The sequence below is a fragment of the Panthera pardus genome, unplaced genomic scaffold (assembly GCF_024362965.1).
Source record: "Panthera pardus isolate Hobbes unplaced genomic scaffold, ASM2436296v1 HiC_scaffold_25, whole genome shotgun sequence".
Lineage (NCBI taxonomy): Eukaryota > Metazoa > Chordata > Mammalia > Carnivora > Felidae > Panthera > Panthera pardus.
Window position 1 is genome coordinate 61739276 of NW_026526821.1, and position 23347 is coordinate 61762622.

At 39.8% G+C, this 23347-nt stretch overlaps 1 long non-coding RNA gene across 1 annotated transcript; it reads right to left on the reverse strand.

Annotated features, from left to right (window-relative positions):
- Positions 1-1200: 1200 nt before the first annotated feature.
- Positions 1201-22793, reverse strand: LOC109273503 (uncharacterized). The gene is made up of 4 exons (XR_008417823.1): positions 22694-22793; positions 15286-15350; positions 10117-10179; positions 1201-1258 (listed from the first exon to the last, which is right to left on the reverse strand). It is a non-coding gene; the product is annotated as an uncharacterized LOC109273503 (long non-coding RNA).
- Positions 22794-23347: the final 554 nt, after the last annotated feature.

The following is a 23347-nucleotide window of genomic DNA, read 5'->3' on the forward strand; positions in this document are numbered from 1 at the left end:
AGCAACGACTTTGACCATCTTGGAAATGGGATGCCTTCTTGTTTTGGAAAACAGGGAACAATACTACTGCATACTCAGCCCTAATCCACATTAGGGTCTATGTTTGGAGGGGTCTCAGAGGGCCTGAGGCCACCTCTACCTGACCTATCGGATAAGCACCAGGAATTCCTAATGTTGTCACTGATGAATAAAAAATGAAGGTATAAATGGAAAAGCACTGAGTCAACAATGACTACTTTGATTCAATAAGTGAGAAATGTGCAGTTCTCTGGTGATGAAACATTGGTGAATTCAATGCACTTTGTTAAAAATGTGTTCCTCATATTGTGTCAGCCAAGGGAGCATTATACACATATGCCCCAAATAACATTATGCACCCTGCCCCATCATGACTACACAGTAAAATATTCACTTTAATCTGCGGCTTGTGAAATGCATGGGGAGGACTGTTAGCTCTAAAAATGGTTTGCTAATAGTTTCATAATTTCAACGTGGCATACATGCCTGGCTTATCCTGATAAATAATTATCCAATTTAAATTTTTTTCCTAATGCACACAGTGCCACATTAAAGAGTTTCTCTGTCACCTGTGTGATTTAGGTTAATGTACATGTTTTTCGCACGTGACCAGCTTCTTCCTCTCAGCTTTGGCATTTGAGCATCAGTCCAAAGGGAGAAAGGGGCTCTGTCTCTTTGTGCAAATATTTTCCAGAGGCTAGAGTGTAGGGTGGGGAGATGTGGGGAGGGATGTGGGAAGGCTTTACTGTCCCAAATCAATGACCAGGGCACTCATGAACATTGAACTATAAAGTGCTGTTGAATAGAAAGTCATTACACTACTCACGGCAAGTGTTACCAGGAAAAGTGAACACCACTTGCAAATCTGGTTCTCATCCTCTGAACAGCCTGCAGAGTGAGAGAACCTCCCTGACACATGAACTTCAGAGATCACCCCCAAAATATAGTGATATTTGTACTTTAGACCACAGACTTCCATAGTTGGCAGAAGGTCATGGAGAGTATTGGACAATGTTTTCTTCCACATCTCAGTTTGGTTTTGCCCCTACATACCTTGGTTAAGAATGTTAAAATGATAGGGTAATACAAATAATACAACACATAGGTTTTATAAGTATGTACACTTATAATTTTAAAGGCATATACTTGCTTTCCTTAACTTCTCTCTTTGTAATTGACTTGCCTGCTGTTCTTGTATCATCAAATGGAACTTTGGAAAACACTTGCAGTTGAATTTCATCTCAAGTGAAGCAAAGAAAGGCATGTTAATACCAGCAGTCCAGGAAAAGTACCTAAAGTAGTCTATGAAATCAGTGAATAAAGGATACAAATGCAACAGACACATAATGTTATACTCTAAAATGCCTTGTCTTAAGAAGGAGAATTTAATCTAGCTAAATCATTTCTGAAAAATTGAGATTTCACTAGATATTCCAAAAGGAAACATTACTTACTATGGATATGAGACTAGAAATTTTGCCCCAAATCTCATGATATTTAATGTCACAGTTTTTCTTTTTGCTCCTGTTGTCCTTCTCCCCACCTCTGAAACTGCCCCCAAGCAGTCCCTCTGTACGAACAAACCTCTTTCTTATTTCTACGAGATCCGCATTATTTTCTTCCAGTAAGACCTACTACCACTTGTAGGAAGCTTCTCATAGTGAAGATCCTGTTTTGTGGCAGACACATCTAGACCCACATTCTGATTTTGTTGTTCGCCAACAGGTGATCTTGGGCAAATAACTCCATTTCTTTGATCTTCATTTCCCTCACTGGTAGGATAAAGATATGATTGTTTGACTCATAGAGGTTTTGTGAAAATTGAATAAAACAACATATGTGAAAACACTTAATAGTGTCGGTGTGAGGATCATCCTAAAGGCTAAATATTTGGAAACTGCTAATAATCATCTTATTTGTAACAATAACCCCTGATCCACTAGTAAATATTGCCTGTTTTCTGCTCATTGGAATCATGCACAAGTGGAGTAATATGTGGAGAAGGAAGAAAAAATTCATTAAATACAAAGGAAACAAAGATGCAATTAACATATGACAGGAAAAAGGATATCTGTCACAGATTCTGTAGCATTCCATCACCAGCCAATTTTGCCTCCATTGGGCCTAATAGTGATTAGAACTCAGGGACCAGCCCTTGGAAAGACACTTCCTTTCCAGCCTCCCTGGCAGCCAGGGGAGGGCTATGGGACACACAAAAGTCCTCTGGAGACTCCTGGAACCCTGGAAGAATCTTACTAGAGAGAAGAAAATGTAATGCTGGGGCTGTGCTTCCACATCCCTTTTATCTCCTACCTTGAAAGCAGATATGATGTCTGGAGCTGCAGAAGCCATCTTATATACAAGAGACACATGCACTAGTCAAGGCCCTGACCAAAGTCATTGAGCGTTGCACCAGCTTGCTTCCCTCAGACTGTTTGGAACAGAAGGAAAATAAACTCCTCCTCCTTGTTTAAGCCACTAAATTCAGATACTTCAGTTATTGCAGCCAAGTTTAAGGCAACACCTGAATGCGTCTCACTGAGATGATCCTGGCCACTCAGATTTGATGACCCATTATTATATGGAAGAACCAAGCATAAGTTCCTAAAAATCATAATGCCTGTGTACACTGGGACAAAGTGGAAGACTATGGATCATTTGTACAACTTTTTACCAAGCCCTAGCTCTACTCAGAAACCACACAAGGTGCTGGAGCTTCAAAGAGGATGGAGAGAGTGGCATCACAAAAATGGTGACATAGGAGATCATGGTCTCCATCCTCTGACACAGATTAATAATTATACAGCTATCTATGAACATAAACAGCCCTGAGAGAGTTCCACCTCAGAAACTTTAGCAACACATGGAACAACAACAACAAAAACCCTAAGATAGTCGCATAAAAAGAGAAGGAAGACTGGGGTGCTTGGGTGGCTCAGTCAATTAAGGATCTGACTCTTGATTTCAGCTTAAGTTATGATCTCATGGTCATGATCTCATGGTCTTGAGATCAAGCCCCATGTCTGGCTTCATACTGGGCATGGAGCCTACTTAAGATTCTCTCTCTCCTTCTGCCTCTCCCCTGCTCATGAGAGAAGGAAGACAGCTTCATTTTGTCTGCATCATCCCACATCCTAAACTGGCAGAGCTCAACATCAAGAGGGAACTTCCCAGCTAGAAAGATTTCTCCATGCCAGGAAAGGAAGAGCACAGTGAGCAATCAGCTTTTCCCAATCTCAACAATGGACAGATCAACTAGACAGAAAAAGCAACAAGGAAATGTTGGACTTGAACCATATTTTAGACCAAATGTACCTAACATACATATACAGAGCATTCCATCCAACAGCAGCAGAAAACACATTCTCCTGTGGCATCTGGGTGGCTCAGTCGGTTAAGCGTCTAACTTCAGCTCAGGTCATGATCTCATGGTTCGTGAATTTGAGCCCCACATCAGGCTCTCTGCTGTCAGCACAGAACCCACTTCAGATCCTGTGTCACATTCTCTCTCTGCCTCTCCCCCACTGGTCTTCTCCCTCTCTCTCTCTCTCTCTCTCTCTCTCTCTCTTTCTCTCTCAAAAATAAACATTTAAACAAACAAACAAACAAAAACCCCACATTCTTCCCAAGTACACACAGAACATTCTCCAGGATAGATCATATATTAGATCACAAAACAAGTCTTAGCAAATTTAAGAAGATTGAAACCATACCAATGATTTCACAGTGACCACAAAGGTATAAAACTAAAAAACAATACCAGGAGGAAAGCTGGAAAATTCACAAATATGTGGAAATTAAACAACACAGTCCTGGGGGCACCTGGGTGCCTCAGTTGGTTAAACGTCTGATGTTGGCTCAGGTCATGATCCCATGGTTCGTGGGTTTGAGCACTGCATCAGGCTCTGTACTGACAGCTCAGAGACTGGAGCCTGCTTCAGATTCTGTGTCTCCCTCTCTCTCTCTGCCTCTCCCCTGCTCATTCTCTCTGTCTCCTTCTCTCTCTCTATCTCTCTCAAAAATAAATAAGCATTAAACACACACACACACACACACACACACACACACACACACACACACAGTGCTAAACAACCAATGGGTCAAAGAAGAAATCAAAAGGGAAGTTTAAAAAATCTTGAAACAAACAAAAATGGAAACACAACTTACCAAAACTTATGGAATGCTATAAAAACAGTTCTAAGAGGGTAGTTTATAGCAATAAATGCCCACATTAAGAAAAAAATAAATATTTGAAATAAACAACCTGACTTCATATCTCAAGGAACTAGAAAATGAAGAACAAGCTAAGCCCAAAGTTTGAAGAAGGAAAGAAATAACAAAGATCAGAGAAAAAATAAATGAAACAGATACAAGAAAAATAATAGAAAAGATAAATAAAACTAAGAGTTGGTTTATTAAAAAGATACACAAAATTGGCAAATCTTTAGCTAAACCAAGGAAAACATTGAGAAGAGTCATCTTAAATGAAAGAGGAAACATTACAACTGATACCACAGGATCATAAGACTACTATGAACTATTATACCAAAAAATTGAACAACCTAGAAGAAATGGATAAATTCCTAGAAACAAACAACGTACCAAGACTGAATCATGAAGAAATAGGAAATCTTAACAGACCAATAATGAGTAAGGAGATTGAATCAATAATCAAAATCTCCCCAGCAAAGAAAAAACCCAGGACCAGATGGCTTAACAGGTTAATTCTACCAAACATTTAAAGAATAATTAATACCAATCCTCCTCAAAAAAACTGAATAAGAGGAAACACTCCCAAACTCACTTTACAAGACTAGCAAAGCCAAATAATACATGAAAAGCCAGATAAGAAAACTACAGACCAGTATCTCTGACGAATACAAATGCAAACTTCTCAACAAAATATTAGCAAACAATTAAAATGCACATTAAAAGGATCATACACCATAATCAAATGGAATTTATCCATCAAATTCAAGGATGATTCAACATATGTAAATCAGTAAATGTGATATACCACATTAATAGAATGAAGGTGATCATATGGTCACCTCAACAGATGCAGAAAAAAACACTTGACAAAATACAACATCCTTTCATGATAAAAATGCTCAACAAATTGAGTGTAGAAGGAACATACCTTAACATCATAAAGGCCACATATGACAAGCCCACAGCTAACGCCATATTCAACAGTGAAAGTTTAAAGCTTTTCATCTAAGATCAGGAACAAGAGAAAGGTGCTGACTCTCATCATTCCTATTCAACACAGTACTGGAAGTGCTAGCCAGAGCACTCAGGCAAGAAAAAGAAATAAAAGTCATCTAAATCAGAAAAGAAAGAAGTAGGGGCACCTGGGTGGCTCAGTCAGTTGAGCGTCCAACTTCAGCTCAGGTCAGGATTTCACAGTTCGTGAGTTCGAACCCCACGTAGGGCTCTGTGCCGACCGCTCAGGGCCTGGACCCTGCTTTGGATTCTGTGTCTCCCTCTTTCTCTGCTCCTCCTCTGCTCATACTCTCTCTCTCTCAAAAATAAATAAAGATTAAAAAAATTTAAAAAAAAAGAAAAGAAAGAAGTAAAATTATCTTTGTTTGCAGATGATATAATCTCATACAGAGAAAATCCTAAAGACTCCACCCAAAAACTGTTAGAAATAATCAATGAACTTAGTAAAGTTGCAGGATACAAAATCATAGAAATCAGTTACAATTCTATATACTAACAATGAAGCATCTGAAAAGAAAAAAATCTCAGGGCACCTGGGTGGTTCAGTCGGTTAATGGTCCAACTTCAGCTCAAGTCATGATCTCATGGCTTCTGAGTTGGAGCCCCATGTTGGGCTCTGTGCTGACAGCTCAGAGCCTGGAGCCTCCTTCAGATTCTGTGTCACCCTCTCTCTCTGCCCCCCCCCTGCTCATGCTCTCTCTCTCTCTCAAAAACAAATAAGCATTAAAAAAATTTTTTAATAAACAAATAAATAAATAAAATCTGCTTTAAAAAAAGAAAAGAATCTCATTCACAATAGCATTAAAAACAATGAAATACTTAGAAAAAATTAACCAAAGAAGTGAAAGATCTATACACTTAAAACGACAAGACTTTGGTGAAAAAAAGTTGACAAAGACACAAACAAATGGAAAGATATCCCATGTTCATGGATCAGAAGAATCAATATTGTTATAATGTCCATACTATCCAAAGCCATTTATAGATTTAATGGAATCCCTATCAAAATCCCAATGACAGGAGGCCTGGGTGCCTCAATCAGTTAAGCGTCTGACTCTTGATTTTGGCTCAGGTCATGATCTCACAGTTTGTGGGATTGGGCCTCATTTGGGCTTTGTGCTAACAGCGTGGAGCCTGCTTGGGATTCTCTCTCTCTGTCTCTGTCTCTGTCTCTCTCTATGCCTCTCCCCGACTTGCGCTCTCAAAAAAAAAAAAAAAAAAAAAAAAAAAGTCCCAATGGCATTTTTCACAGAAATAGAAAAATCAATTCTAAAATTCATCTGGAACCACAGAACACCCTGAATAGCTAAAGCAATTCTGAGAAAGGAACAATCCTGGAAGCACCATACTTCCTTCTTTCAAACTATACTACAAAGCCTTAGCAATCAAAGAGTATTGTATGGCATAAAAATAGACACATAGATTAAGGGAATAAAACTGATAGCCCCCAAATAAACTTTGCATATATAGTCAACTCATATTTGACAAGAAAGCAAAAACAAAAAAAACAAAAAAAACAAAAAAAAAACTCAATGGGGAAAAGATAGTCTCTTCAATAAATGGTGTTGAGAAAACTGAATAGCCACATGCAAAGAATGAAAATTGACCATTATCATACACATCTCACAAAAAAATGACTCAAAATGGATTAAAGACTTAATAACTGAAACCACGAAATCCTAGAAGAAATCATAGGAGAAAATTTCCTTGACAGTGGTCTTGGCAACAATTTTTTGGACATGATATCAAAAGCACAGGGAACAAAAGCAAAACTAAACAAGTGGGACCATATCAAACTACAAAGCTTTTGTACAGCAAAAGAAAATATCAACAAAATGAAAAACAGAATGGAAGAAAATATTTGCAAACCATATATCTGATAAGGGATTAATATCCAAAATACATAAAGACCTCATACAACTCATAGAAGAAAAATAAATACAACTTTTAAATGGTCAGAGGAATTAGATGGACATTATTCCAAAGAAGACATAAAAATGGTCAACAGATTCTTGAAATGATGTCAACATCACTTATCATCAGGGAAATGCAAATGAAAGCCACCTCACACCTGTGAGATTGGCTACCATCAAAAAGACAAGAAATAACAACTATTCATGTGGATGTGGAGAAAAAGAAACCCTTATGCACTGTTGGTGGGTATGTAAATTGGTACAGGCTCCATGGGAACAGCATGGAAGTTCCTCAAAAAGTTAAAATAGAACTATCATAGGATCCAGCAATCCCACCTCTGGGTATTATCCAAAGGTAATGCAAATAGGATCTCGAGGAAATATCTGCATTCCTATGTTCACTGCAGCATTATTCACAATTGGCAAGATATGGAAACAATCTAAGTGTCTATCAATGAATGAATGGATAAAGAAGAGGTGAGATAGATACAGATACAGATCTATAATGAATATTATTCAGCCATGGGAAATACTGTCTTTTGCAACAACATGAATGGACCGTGAGGGCATAATGCTAAGTGAAATAAGCCAGACAGAGATACACAAATACTGTGTAACTTCACTTACATATAGAATCTAAAAAACTCAAACTCATAGAAACAAAGTAGAATGGTGATTGCCAGGACCTAAGGGGTGGGGAAAATGGGAAGATACTGATCAAAAATTACAAACTTCCAGTTACAAGATGAACAAGTTGTGGGGATCTAATGTACAACATTGTGTTTATAGTTAATGATACTGTATTATATACTTGAAAGTTGTTAAGAGAGTAGATCTTAAATGTTCTCACCACAAAAAAGAAATAATTACGGGATGCAGTTGGAGGAATTAGTTAATACTACAGTGTTAATAATTTTGCAATATATATGTATATCAAATCACCATGTTTACACCTTAAACTTAAACGTTATATGTCAATTGTATCTCAATAAATGTGGGAAAGGATACATAAAGTAGTAACGAAATTTTTGTGAACCATTTATCACTGTGAGCCATATAGCATTGTTTGAGGGTAAAATGTGGCCCATGTTCAAAATAACAGGACTGAAATAAACATTTGGAACTCAAACTGTACAAAGAAATGTAGGGGTGCCCAGGAGGCTCAGTCGGTTAAGGGACCGACTTAGGCTCAGGTTGTGATCTCGCAGTTCGTGAGTTCAAGTTCTGCATAGGGCTCTGTGCTGACAGCTCAGGAGCCTGGAGCCTGCTTCAGATTCTGTGTCTCCCTCCTTCTCTGCCCCTCCCCAGCTCATGTTCTGTCTTCCTCTGTCTCTCAAAAAAATAAACGTTAAAAAAAAAAAGAAATGTATAATGGTTGACTTATAGATAGTAGGCACTGAATGGTTAGATATTTTAAAGAAAACACAAACAAAGCAGACTGAGACCTGCTGCCTGGTCTGCACCCCTGAGCCATCCAGGCACATGGGAGAGACAGAAGTACACACAGACACAATCGAACACACTGACACAGCTGCACAGAACAATATGACAAGCTGGAAAACCAGCTCAGCTCAAGGCAGCCAGAAGGCAGGCAGTAGGCTCAGCAGACTGAGAAGTAGTGGGCCCTGCCAGGTGAGCTCTGGATCCAGTTAACCATGATATTTACTGAGTCACTCCTGTACATAGATATCGGGCATCAGTAGACTACACTCTGGTGCCATAGTGATGTCAGCAATCCAAATGGGTCAGTATGTGACATGCAGGGACTAGCTTCCTGGGACACTAACTGGATGAGCTGCAAACATCGTAAAAGTCTTTGAGGTAGTCCTGGAAGGGCTGCTGCAGACTGAGATCCCACATGACACATCCTGTGCCTCAGAGAAGAACCTGCAGTGAGGGAGGGGCTGACCCAGAAAATTCCAAGTCTCATCAGGACTTCCCAGGACATGACAAACCCCAGGGGCAAGACTATCCCCAGACAGTTTCAAAATTCATTTATAAATGTTGTGTATGAAAACTGTATCTATAAAAATTGGGTGGAGCCTGGGGAGGGCAGGGAGAATAACAGATTGCATAAGTTCAGAAAACTCTTCCCTTATAAAACTGTTAGTAATTTTTCATAGTTATATATTTTTGAAATATATTAGATTGATTGATTGATTGATTGATTGATTTAGAAGGCTTCAGGCCCAGCATGGGGCCCAACGTGGAGCTAGAACTCACGACCCTGAGATCAAGACCCGAGCTGGTATCAAGGGTCTGATGCTTAACCAACTGAATCATCCAGGTGCCCCAAGTTTTCCTCCTTTTTAAAAGATGGTTTCTATCTGTCCCTTGGGGACGTTTTATTTTTCCCTTCTAAGTTTACTTTGCTAGGCCACAGAAAATAATCATCACAAATTCCATTGATGTGGCATTTATTCTGAGTCCTTTTTCTTTCTTTCTTTTTTTTTTTTAATGTTTATTTTTGAGACAGAGAGACAGAGCACAAGTTGGGGAGGGACAGAGAGAGAGGGAGACACAGAATCTGAAGCAGGCTCCAGGCTCTGAGCTGTCAGCACAAAGCCCGATGCGGGGCTCAAACCCACAGACTGCAGGGGCGCCTGGGTGGCTCAGTCGGTTAAGCCTCAGATACCTTGTCAGGCACCTTGTCAGGCAGATGTGATACAGCTGGTCTAAGATGGGGTCTGACTCAACATTTGCAATAACTCCCACATAGAGGCCCTGCTGCTGCTACAGGGACCCCCCCCCCCCTTTGAGGGGCACAATCCTTTCTAACTGTTTATCTTCTATGCTTTGCTTAATTTCCTGGGACTCTGACACTTCAAAGAACCAGTTCCAGCTTCAAGGCAAGCACGTTCCCTCCCACCAAACCATCACGCTATCTGAGAGACATCTGTGGACAAGCATGAGACTCTTCAAAGACAGCCTGATGGCTTCACACGAGGGAGGTACCTACCAAATAGTTTAGCCAAACCTTCATCCAAATTTTTTGAACTTGATGAAAATTCAGTATTTGAGCCTGTGGGGAAATAAACTTCATCTGTAATTAAATCTTTCATTTGATCTGCATGTATTTTTTAAAGTTTATTTATCTTTGAAAGAGAGAGCATGTGTGCATGTATTCTTAAATCAATACTGCTTTGCATGGTATTTTGAGGGGAATATCATGCACTTTACCTGCTTTAGGAGAAAGAGCACCAGACTTGGGTTCTAGTCCACCTTTTGAGTGCCTTGTGACCTTGGGCAGTAAAGTTCTGTGGGATTTGGTTTTCTCATCTGAGACTGGTAGGAAAGAAGCCAGCCACAGAGGCCTGTAAGGAGGGGGTAAGATGAAATTTGCTTATGTCATCTGTAGACTGAAAAGTGCTCTCCCCTTATCGTGTCCCATTGTTATCTACTCTGAACTGCAATAAATGGCACTGGGTCCAAGCAGGGTTATGCTCAGTGCTCAGTTTTGTTTTGTTTTTTTTTGGGGGGGGAGGGGGGCTGCAAAGACAGATGGACACATATCTCAGTGTTCTCAACAAAACGTTCCCCTCCATAGGAAATGATGCCAAAAAGCAATAACTTTGACCATCTTGGAAATGGGATGCCTTCTTGTTTTGGAAAACAGAGAACAATACTGCATACTCAGCCCTAATCCACATTAGGGTCTATGTTTGGAGGGGGCTCAGAAGGCCTGAGGCCACCTCTACTTGACCTGTTTGATAAACACAAGGAATTCCTGAGGTTGTCACTGATGAATAAAAAAATGAAGGTATAAATGTAAAGGCATGGAGCCAACAATCTCCCCTAGGCCATCATGGACTGATTTCAAGACTTCTGCTGACACTCATGTGACTACATCAAGGATATGGATTAATTGTAGCTAAAAGACTGTAAAAACTCATGGAATTTTGAACTATATTTTCAGGCTTTCCTTTATGAACATTGTGACATCTTAGTTTCTACACAAATTTTCTTGATTCTAGGTCAAGGCCAGCCCTTTATTCTGGCCTCGGGGAAGTGGCAAACCACCAAGGAAGAGAGACTTATCCCCTAACGAAGGGTTTTCGGGACCATAGCACCCACAGACTCAGAGTACCTCAACATTCATAAAGTATCTGCAAGAATCTGAACTTCTTACAGCCAGTGACAATGCTGATTCTCACCTGGTTTCCTGACAGAAAATGTGCATAGCCATTGAGTAATTTGTGCACATGGCATCTTTCAACTCTACAGGAAAATTGGTAATCAGGTAGTTAATGGTGCATAGACATTACTTCAGGGTATAATGCTTTTTGGTAAATAAAAGAAGTAAAAAGTTCTCTTTTGTTGAGATATGAGTGAATCATTAAGAATAAATATAATGGACGTGTAAGTAAGCCCATACAGTAAAACATTTGTTCACAAAAACGCTTTGGTTTTTAAAGCACCCTGACAAGGGTGGTCACCTTCTCCCCTTTTCCCAATGTCACCCCTGACTGACAATTTGTACAATGCACCTACTGTCCTTTTTGCTTCTCTCCACAGACTCAGGATCTTTACACTGAGAGGATTTGCCAGAATGCTGTCAGCTAATTGGTTGAGTAAATAGCAAAAGTGGTTCCAAATGCAGTGAAACCTTAAAAATAGAGTATGTAAATCTAATGTTCACTTTGAAAACTCTATATTCATAAAATGTTCATAACAGCATTATTCAGATAGCCAAAGTGTGGAAACAACACAAATGCCCATTGAATTATAAATGGATTAACAAACTGTGGCACATCCATATAATGGAATATTATTTAGCCATAGAAAGGAATGAAATACTGATGTAGGCTACAATGCAGATGGACCATGAAACATGTTAAGTGAAAGAAGCCAGTCACAAAATATCACATGTATGAACTATATTTGAACTATCAAGACTATTTGAACTATATTTGAACTATCAAGATTTGAAAATATCAAGACTAGACAAATCCATAGAGCAGTCAGCAGATTAGTGATTGCCAGGGTCTGTGGGAAAGAGGGAATGGGAGTGACACAACGAGTGTGATAGTACTTTTTGGGGTGATGAAAATGTTCTAAAATTAGTGCGGATTCACAACTCTGTGAATATACTAAAACCACTGAATTATATACTTTAAAAGTGTGTAAATTTTATGATATGTGAATTATATCTCAAAAAAGCTGTCATTTAAAATGTAGTGTGGGGGGGGGGGGATAGATGAAACAAGATTAGCCTGATTAGTACATATAGTCTCATGCTAATTTTTCTACTTTTGTTTATGTTTGAAAAATTTTATAACAAAAAGCTCAATGTACATGTGGGCTACCCTCCCATAGAGGTCTTTTGAGAAAACTTCAGTTAAGAAAAATGTTAAAGTTACTCCCTTATGAGCAAGAGGTCTCTATGGTAGATTCAGGGAGGTAAGGAAGATAGAGGTGGGGAGAAACCCTGTGTTCACCATTCCAGAACTCATGGGAGGAAAACACCATTTCCTGCCTGATTTAGGCTCACAGTGAGTCTCTCACTTGTGTATCTGCCACTATATTTGTGACAGTACCTTCGATCAGATGGAAAGGGTAGAAGCTCTGTACCTTGCCAACAGTCCAGGAAGAGAACAAAGAAGAGGGTCTCCACTCCTGTCCTCTTTGCCATAGTCTGTATATCTCTTGAAATCCTTCAGACTTAGCAGCCTTGAGCTCCAGGATACTGTGGAACCCGATAGTCTGTGAAGTCACACCTGGAAGCAAGGTAGGGGGCAGTTCCACAGGGAGGGGGGCAGGGCCTGGTGTCTGTGGGCAGGGATGCAAAGGGGACACTGGCCGCCCTGAGGACATCGGCTCTCCACTCACTCCCTTTGGTTCTGCAGTGCCTTCTTCCCTCCTTGTGCACTGCAGCCTGAAGATGGTAGGATACTAACCGGGATTCTAAAGTTGCATGTGACAACAAAAAAACCTAAATCAGCTTAAGTGAGGGGCACCTGGCTGGCTTGGTGGCTCAGTCAGTGGAGCATGCAACTCTTGATCTCAAGGTTGTAAGTTTAAGCCCTACATTGGATGTGGAGATTACTTAAAAATTATATATATATGGGGCACCTGGGTGGCTCAGTCGGTTAAGCATTGGACTTTGGCTCAGGTCATGATCTTGCGGTTCATGAGTTTGAGCCCCGAGTTGGGTTTTGTGCTGAGCGCACAGAGCCTGGAGACTGCTTCATATTCTGTGTCTCCCTCTATCTCTGTTCCTTCCCCACTTGCACTCTGTCTCTCTATCTCTCTCTCTCAAAAATAAAGATTAAAAATACTTTTTCATTATATATATATAGCTTAGGTGAATTGGAAGTAGCTAGGGTAGCCAGAAAAATCTTGTGCTAAATCAAGATACCACATTAGGAAAGTATTGCTACTTATTGTATCATATAATATTATAACTCCGAAAATATAAACAAAGGTATAAGATGATGTGGTCACCTGTGTATCACTATTTCCCCTATTACGTTTTATAAATATTAAGCTTTTTAAGGAAAAAATCTTTATATTTTAGCAGTTTTAACTGCACATTTTTTCCTGTATTTTTATTTTGCACTGGGTCCCACAAATTATACAGCCTGCCCTGCCCTTTAACCCTCAGGCTCATGTACTGTATGTAGTCTGGTAAGGAAGGGATTTTTAGGGACAAAAAGTCACATAAAAAGTTATACAGTAGTGGGGCGCCTGGGTGGCTCAGTCGGTTAAGCGTCCGACTTCAGCTCAGGTCACGATCTCGCGGTCCGTGAGTTCGAGCCCCGCGTCGGGCTCTGGGCTGATGGCTCAGAGCCTGGAGCCTGCTTCCGATTCTGTGTCTCCCTCTCTCTCTGCCCCTCCCCCATTCATGCTCTGTCTCTCTCTCTCAAAAATAATAAAATAAACATTAAAAAAAATATTTTTTTAAAAGTTATACAGTAGAATTCTGAGTGACTCAGGCATATTAGTTTGTTAGGACTGCCATAAAAAATCACCACAAAATGAAAGGGGAGGGGCTTAAGCAATAGAAATCTACTGTTTTATAACTCTGGAGGCTGGAAGTCCAAGATAAGGGTGTCAGCCAGGATGATTCTTACTGAGGCCTCCCTTCTTGGTTTGTAAATGGTGGTCTTCTCTTTATGTTTTCACATGATCTTTCCTCTGTAGGTATCTGTGTCCAAAATTTCCTCTTCCTGTAAGGATACAAGTCATACTGGCTTGGGGCCCACCTTGAGGGCTTCATTTTAACTTATTGCCTCCATAAAGACAGGCCAAATAAAGCCACATTCTGAGGCACTGAGGATTAGGACATCAACATATAAATTTAGAGAGGGGGATACGATTCAACCTATGACAATAGGTAATGGCAGCCCATAAACCCTACTTGTCTAAAATATCTCCACAAAAACAAAAACAGAACAACAAAAACAACATATAAAACAACACAAGACTCACACCCTCAGCATAACCAAAAGATAGAAAATGTCCAATTTCAAATTACCAGTAAACAGAAAAATAAACACTAACCTTGGAGTGATGTGGAAATGGAGTCCATTGGGGGCCTTTTACCAGAGAGATTTCCCACCACACTCAGAGTTAGTAGAAACCAAGGCCAGGGGAAATAGGCTAACTTTAAACTCAAGATGCACAACCACCTAACTCTTGACCCCCACTGCCCAATCCAGCGACTTTCCCCATCTCAATAACAAATCAGTGCTTCCACATGCTCGGGCCAAAACCCAGGGTTCATCCTAGACTCCCCTTTTTCTATCTCACCACACGTCCAATCCATGAGCAAATTTTCTCTGTTCAATTCTCCCACACATTCCCAAGTCTGGCCACCTTCCCCATCTCCATTGCTCCTGGAGGTATCTGTGTCCAAAATTTCCTCTTCCTGTAAGGATACAAGTCATACTGGCTTACCACTTTCCTCAATTGCTCACCACTTTCCTTTCACTGCTGATGAAATTAGAAGCCAATGAAGTCCTCTTAACATTCTTCAGGCCACTGCTGAATCCCAATGAGTCCCACTACCAGAATATTCACCACCTCCTCTCCCATTTACCCCTTTCCTTTCCTTCCATCTGCTCACATCACCAGAGGAACAGAAGTCAGGCTGCTTTGCAACCTAAGTGCACCCTATGGCACTTACCTTTAAATAATCATTAGATTTTCTCTGCCTCATTTCTTTTATTTCCAGGCAGATTTGTTGAGCATCTAGGCATGAAGGAAAAACATTTATAATTATGTGGTCATCCAAGTCTAGAGCAAGAGTCAATAAACTTTTTCTATAAAAAGCCAAATAAAAGATATTTTAGGCTTGGGGTGCCTGAGTGGCTCAATTGGTTAAGCATCTGGCTGTTGATTTCAGCTCAGGTCATGATCCTGCAGTTCCTGAGGTCAGGCTCTGCGCAGACAGTGTGGAGCCTGCTTGGGATTCTCTCTCTCCCTCTCTCTGTGCCCCTCCCCACCCCTTTCTCTCTCTCTCTGGAAATAAATAAACATTTATTTAAAAAAAAAGAAAGCACTTGGGGCGGCTGGGTAGCTCAGTTGGTTAAGTGTCCGACTTCAGCTCAGGTCATGATCTGGCAGTTCATGGGTTTGAGCCCCATATCGGACTCTGTGCTGACAGCTCAGAGCCTAGAGCCTGTTTCAGATTCTGTGTCTCCTTCTCTCTACTCTCCACTTGCGCTCTGTCTCTCTCTCTCTCTCAAAAATAAACATTAAAAAAGTTACAAAAAAGAAAAGAAACACTGATGGTTACCACAGGGGAGATGGGTGGGGGGCTGGGTGAAATAGATGATGGGGATTAAAGAGTACACTTATACAATAATAATAATAACAGAGAAATTTTAAAAGACCTAATACAGGAAGAGACATACTATGCTTATGGATCAGAAAACACTATGTTGTTAATATCAATTACCCTCAAATTGATTGATAGATTTAATATAAAACCAATCGGGCACCTGGGTGGCTCAGTCGGTTGAGTGTCCAACTTCGACTCAGATCATGATCTTGTGGTCTGTGAGTTAGAGCCCTGCATCAGGCTCTGTGCTGACAGCTCAGAGCCTGGAGCCTGCTTCAGATTCGGTGTCTCCCTCTCTCTCTGCCCCTCCCCCATTCATGCTCGCTCTCTCTCTCTCTCTCTCTCTCTCTGTCAAAAATAAATAAACATCAAAAAATTTTTCTTAACCAATCAAAATCCCACCAGGCTTCCTTGGAAAAATGGAAGATCTGGGATTCCTGGATGGTGCAGTCAATTGAACAGCTGACTCTTGATCTTGGCTCAGGTAATGATCTCACAGCTTGTGAGTGCTGCATTGATGGTGTGAGGCCTGCTTGGGATTCTGTCTCTCCTTCTCTCTGCCCCTCACCTGCTTGTGCTCTCTCTTTCTCCAAATAAATAAACTTTAAAAATTAAAAAAAAAAAAAAATGGAAGAGCTAATCTTAAATTGTATGGGAATCAAAGGACCTAGAATTTTTTTTTTAATTTTTAAATGTTTATTTATTTTTGAGAGAGAGAAAGACAGAGCATGAGCCAGGGAGGCGCAGAGAGAGAGGGAGACACAGAATCTGAAGCAGTCTCCAGGCTCTGAGCTGTCAGCACAGAGCCCGACACGGGACTTGAACCCACAAACTATGACATCATGACCTGAGCCAAAGTCAGATACTTAACTAACTGAGCCACCCAGGTGCCCCAAGGACCTAGAATTTTAAGTGGTTCAAAACAACTTGAAAAAGAAGAATAAAGGACTTACATGACCTAATTTCAAGATTCATAAAACTACAGTAAATAAAAACATGCAGTATTGGCACATAGATCAATGAGTGAAATAGAAGGTCCAGAAATAAATTCATATATATAAGGTCAATTGACTAATAACAAAGATGTTAAGTCAATTCAACGGAGAAAATATATTCTTTTCAAAAAATAATATTGGGGGCGCCTGGGTGGCTCAGTCCGTTAAGCGGCTGACTTCGGCCCAGGTCATGATCTCGCGGTCTGTGAGTTCGAGCCCCGCGTCGGGCTCTGTGCTGACAGCTCAGAGCCTGGAACCTGTTTCAGATTCTGTGTCTCCCTCTCTCTGACCCTCCCCCATTCATGCTTTGTCTCTCTCTGTCTCAAAAATAAATAAACGCTAAAAAAAAAAATAATTAAAAAAAAATAATATTGGAATAATCTGATAGCAATATGTGAAAAATATGAACCTCAACCCTTACCTGATACCATGTACAAAAATTAACTCAAAATGAAACAGAGACCTAAACATAAGAGCTAAAACTTTAGAACTTCAAGAAGAAAATATAAGAGAAATTCTTACTGACTTTAGGTTTGGACTTGATCAAAATAAAAAAAATATATACATTTGCTCTTTAAAAGACACTGTTACAAAAATAAAAAAGATAAGCCATACATTGGGAAACAATAATTGCAAAACATATAATCTGCAAAGGACGTGTATTTAGACTACATAAAGAACACAACTTAATAAACAGACAATCAATTTAAAAATAGGACTGGGACAAAAAGAATGAAATCTTGCCGTTTGCAACTACATGGATGGAACTAGAGAGAGGGTATTATGCTAAGCAAAATTAGTCAGAGAAAGACAAATATTATATGATTTCATTCATATAAGGAATTTAAGATACAAAACAAATGAACATAATGGAAGGGAAGCAAAAATAATATAAAAACTGGGAGGGGAACAAAACATAAGAGACTCCTAAATACAGAGAACAAATAGAGGGTCTGAGGGGTTGTGGGAGGGGGGGAAAGGCTAAATGGGTAAGGGCCATTAAGGAATCTACTCCTGGAATCATTGTTGTACTATATGCTAACTAACTTGGATGCAAATTTAAAAAAATAATAAATTTTTAAAAAATTTTTAAAAAATAAAAATGGGATTTTTTCTTTACTGAAGAAGACAAATGGATGACAAATGAGCACATGAAAAGATGCTCAACATTATTAGTCACTAGAAAAGTATGCATTAAAATTGTTAGGAAGGCTAAAAGTTTTTGTTTTTTTTTTAATGTTTATTTTTGAAAGAGAGAGGGAGAGAGAGACAGAGAGACAGAGTGTGAGCAGGTGAGGGGCAGAGAGAGAGAGAGAAGACACAGGATCTGAAGCAGGCTCCAGGCTCTGAGCTGTCAACACAGAGGCCAACACGGGGCTTGAACTCATGAACTGTAAGATCATAGATCATGACCTGAGACGAAGTCAGATGCCTAACCAACTGAGCCACCCAAGCACCAGGAAGGCTAAAAGTTTAAAAGACTGACAATACTTAATGTTGGTGAAGATGTAGAGAAACTGGAACTCTCTCATACACTGCTGATAAAGGTAATATTAGGCAACACTTTAGAAAACAGTATTTTCTTAAAACAGTATACACGCACTTGCTATATGATCCAGCCATTCCACTCCCAGGTATTTACCCAAGAGAAATGAAAGCATATGTCCACACAATTACGCAAGAATGGTCATAGCAGCTTTATGTACAATAAGCAAAAATAGGAAACAACCCAAATACAATAGGTGAATGGATAACAAATTGTGGTATCCATGTAATTAAACTTACTAAACAATTAAACGTAACAAACATGTTGCATGCAATAACACGAAGCAATCTCAAAATACTTATGCTGAGTGAAAGAAGTCAGACAACAAATACAGTATGAGTCAATTTATGTAGTCCAATTATATACAATTTAAAATTCCACTACAATTTACTCTATATAAAGGACACAAAAATGCTGATTCAAAGGGGCACATGCACCCCAATATTTATAGCAGCACATAACCAAATTATGGAAGGAGCCCAAATGTTCATGGACTGATGAATGGATAAAGAAGATATGGTATATGCATACAATGGAATCTTACTCAGCGATCAAAAAGAATGAAATCTTGCTATTTGCAACGATGTGGATGGAACGAGGATGTATTATGCTAAGTGAAATAAGTCAGTCAGAGAAAGACAAATATATGATATCACTCATTTGTGGAATTTAAGAGGAAACAGATAAAAACAGGAAGGAAAAATAAGATAAAAGGAGAGAGGGAGGCAAACCATAAGAGATTCTTAAATACAGAGAATAAACCAAGGGTTGCTTGAAGGGAGGTGGGTGGGGGATATGCTAATTAGGTGACGAGCATTAAGGAGGGCACTTGTTGGGAGGAGCACTGGGTGTCACATGTAAGTGATGAATCACTGGGTTCTACTCCTGAAACCAATACTACATGGTATGTTAACTAACTTGAATTTAAATAAATTTTTAAAAATAACAAATACATAAATATATAAATACTGTATTGTGTATAACTGTGTAATCATATACAATAGAGAATTCTAGAAAATGACAACTAACCTATAGTAGAGAAATGTCTGGCTAGTGCTTGCCTAAGGATGAAGGGGTGGGAGGGGGAGGGGAGGAAGGGATTACAAAGGCGCATGACGAGCTGTAGGGCAATGGATATCTTCATCATCCTGATTGGGGAAAATGGTTTCATGGTGAATTCATATGTCAAGACTCATCAAATTGCACTCTTTACATACATGCAGTTTACATCATTTATATCTCAACAGAACGTAAGAAAATGCAGTGTATAGCAAGGTGATCCTATGTTTTCGTCTGTGAAACATACAAAAACGAAACAGAATGATAGGGTTTTGATCTGAGGATGGCAAATTACACCCAGATATCTAACTCTTCAGTTCACCTCAATCTTTCATCCTAGGTCCCCAAGGAAATAGTAAGATAAGATTTTAAAAAGGAATCCAAAAGGGGAATTACTGAGGCTACAGCAAGAACCCATCCAATTTTCAGAGTTAATTTAGTTAACAGTACTTCCTTAATAGTTTTGTTTGATCACTAATTTTCCTCAAATCATTGGTGGCCACAACTGGGTATCTGTAGTAGAAGGAGGAGGTAGCATCAGGCACAGAATTCCATCCTCTCTGTCTTCCTTTTGGGGTCCATCAGGGGAGTCCTCAAAGACCCTACTCTATGGCTCCTCCATGTGTGATAAGAACTGACCTGCATTGGTGATGTAATGTCTTTATTCATAATGTAGGTGTACGTTAACAGTTACTGAAATTGAGAAGATCAAAGGAATCTAAACGCCAGGGAGACATCCAGGTGTGCAAAGGGGGAGATGCTGAGAGGAGCTAGAAGGAGCAAGGAGGGAGTGGCTGGCCCGGCAGGTCTGGGGGATTCTCTTACCCTATCAGTCTCTCCTGCCCCTCCTTCTTTTCCTTTCTCTTTGTTCCTTTCTCCCTCCAAAATAAGGTTTCTGAGCTCTTCCTCTTCATAGTTATCTCAGAGAATAATTGATGAGCCTGTCCTCTTGCCTTTGTAGCTCAGTTTGCTCTATAGTCTTCAACAACATGCACTTTTGGGGTCCTTCTTCAGCTACTCCTCCCCCACCCCTGTGGCCCCTGCTGTCCAGAGTTCATGGAGTTTATTCACAAGTAGAACCTTAGCACTTCTTTTATAAATGCTCGGCTGTTTGTTATGCAGATACTTTTTCACTTCAGTTTTTCATTTCATTTAAAAAGTAATATATCTTAAAGGCAGAGGTAAAGACCAGTGGAAATAAGTCCTCACATATATGGTCAAACAACTTATTGACAAGGGTGCCAAAACCATTCAATAGGGAAAGGACAGTCTTCAATAAATGGTGCTGGGGAAACTGGACATCCACATGCAAAGGGATGAAGTTGGACCCTTACTCAACAGTATATACAAAAACTAACTCAAAATGGGTCGAAGACCTAAATATAAGAATTAAAACTATAAAATCCTTAGAGTAAAACACAGGGCTTCAGGACATGGATTTGGTGATGATTTCTCAGATATGAAACCAAAGACACAGGCAACAACATCAAAAATAGACAAATTAGACTTCATGAAAGTTCAAAATTTTTGTGCATCAGAAGACACCATTAACAGAGTAAAAAGGCAACACACAGGGTGGGAGAAAATATTTGCAAATCATCTATTTGTTAGTGGATTAATACTCAGAATGTATAGAGAACTAAAACTCAACAACAAATAATCAATTCAAAAATGGACAATAAATTTGAATAGACATTGCTCCAATGAAGATATACAAATGGCCAATAAGCATACGAAAAGATGCTCAACGTCACAAATCATTAGAGCAATGCAAATCAAAACTATGATGAGATACCACCTATACCCATTGTGTTGGCTACTCAAAAACAAAGACAAAAACAAAAACAAAACCAGAAAATGACAAGGGTTGATGAGAATGTAGAGAAACTGGAACCCTCTTGCATGGTTTTTAGGAATGTAAAATGGTGCAGCTGCTATGGAAAACAGCATGGCTGCTCCTCAAAATATTAAAAATAGAATTACCACATGATCTGGCAATCCCATATGTGGCTATCTATGCCAAAGAATTAAAAGCAGTATTTTTGCCACCCATGTTCATAGCAGTATTGTTCACAATAGCTAAGATGTGGAAGTAACCCAAGGTCTATCAAGATCTGAACATAAGCAAAATGTGGTATATTCATACAATAGAATGTTATTCTGCCTTAAAAAAAAAAAATCCTGTCACATACTACAACAAGGATGAACCTTGAGAACATGCTAAGTAGAATAAGACAGTCACAAAAGGGTAAGTATTGTAGGATTCCACTTATATGAGGTATCTAAATGCTTAGAAACAGAACAGTGGTTGCTATGGGCTGAGGGGAGAGGGAATGGTGAGTTAATGTCTAATGAGTACAAAGTTGCAGTTTTACAAGATGAAAAGAGTTCTGGAGATGGATGGTGGTAATACTTGCACGTTATGAATGTATTTAACAACACTTAACGTACACTTAAAATGGTTAAGATGGTAAATTTTATGTTGTATGTTTTCTCCCACAAACAAAAAAAGAAAAAAATAATATATACATGAACAAGCTAAAAAACAATTCAATGCCAAAAAAAATAGTTTATATAGTAAAAAAGTAATTCTCCCCTAATTTACCCACATTTACCAATGGTTATATACTCTTATACATGTTATATACTCATATATAACCAATGGTTATGTACTCATATACTCTTTGGAGACTCAGACATCTAACACTCTGAGCACTGTCTGACTTTCTTTGCTTTGATTTAGCCCCGTGTGCTGATGTGTTTCATATCAAATTATATAAAACTTCCTCATTATTTTTACCGGTTGCACACTGACTCATTTTATGAATACATATCTATGGTTACATTTGCATAAAGTTCCTAAATAGGCAAAACTAACCTTTGGTGTTAGAATTCAGAAAAAGTCACCTCGAAGGAGCAGCCGGGCAGCGACTGAGAGAGGCGGGTAGCTAGTCACGCTGTTTCTTAAACCCCCCTATGGCTATACAAGAGTGTCCACAATGTAATAATTCATTAAAATGTGATTTCTGCACTTTCCTGTCTTCAGTGATGCTGTCTTCACTTTTACCAAATTTAATCTCACAGTTTAGTGGGAAAGGTATCAGTAGAGGCAAATAACTATGGCTCAGTTTAGTAAGTGAATTTAGGATACCTTGCACGGTTGCAGCAGTAGACCCCAGCGGGGCTGGAAGCTGCCGACATGCAGACCCCAGCTGTCGCTAGCTGGATAGCCCCCGGCTAGTCACAGATGTCGGTTCCCACATCTGCAAAATGGGAATAAGAATGCAGCTATCTGATAGAGTTACTGCAAAGATTTAATATAATCTGTGTAACATAGGTGGAAGTGCTCCGCAAACACATAGCAGGTGTTCGAGTAATGTCAGAATTTTAAATTTTACACGGAAAAGGATCTTCCTCAGTGCTCAGTAAAGAAATGCTTTGGGTAAAATACTTAGGGCCGGCCTTCTCAAGGGCCACGCGTTCACGAAGTAGCATGGTCTCATGTGCTGCCGCTCGGAAACGAAGTCTTCCCGGACAGGCGACACTCAGCCCCTGGACTCTGCCCAGGTCCCCTTTAAAAGAGAGCCCTGACATCATTCCACCCCCTGCCCCCACGGCGCAGCCTACCTTAGAAGCGCCCCGGCAGTACTTCCGGGCGGCCTCAATTGGCTGGTCAGCACCCGGAGGCCCCTCCCCTTTGCCCGCAACCGGCCCCGGGCGTCCACCGTCAATCCGCCCAAGTGGGAGCGGTGATTGGCTGGGGGGCCCGCCCTCCAGCAAGCCCCGCGGGGCTGGCGTAGGCTGC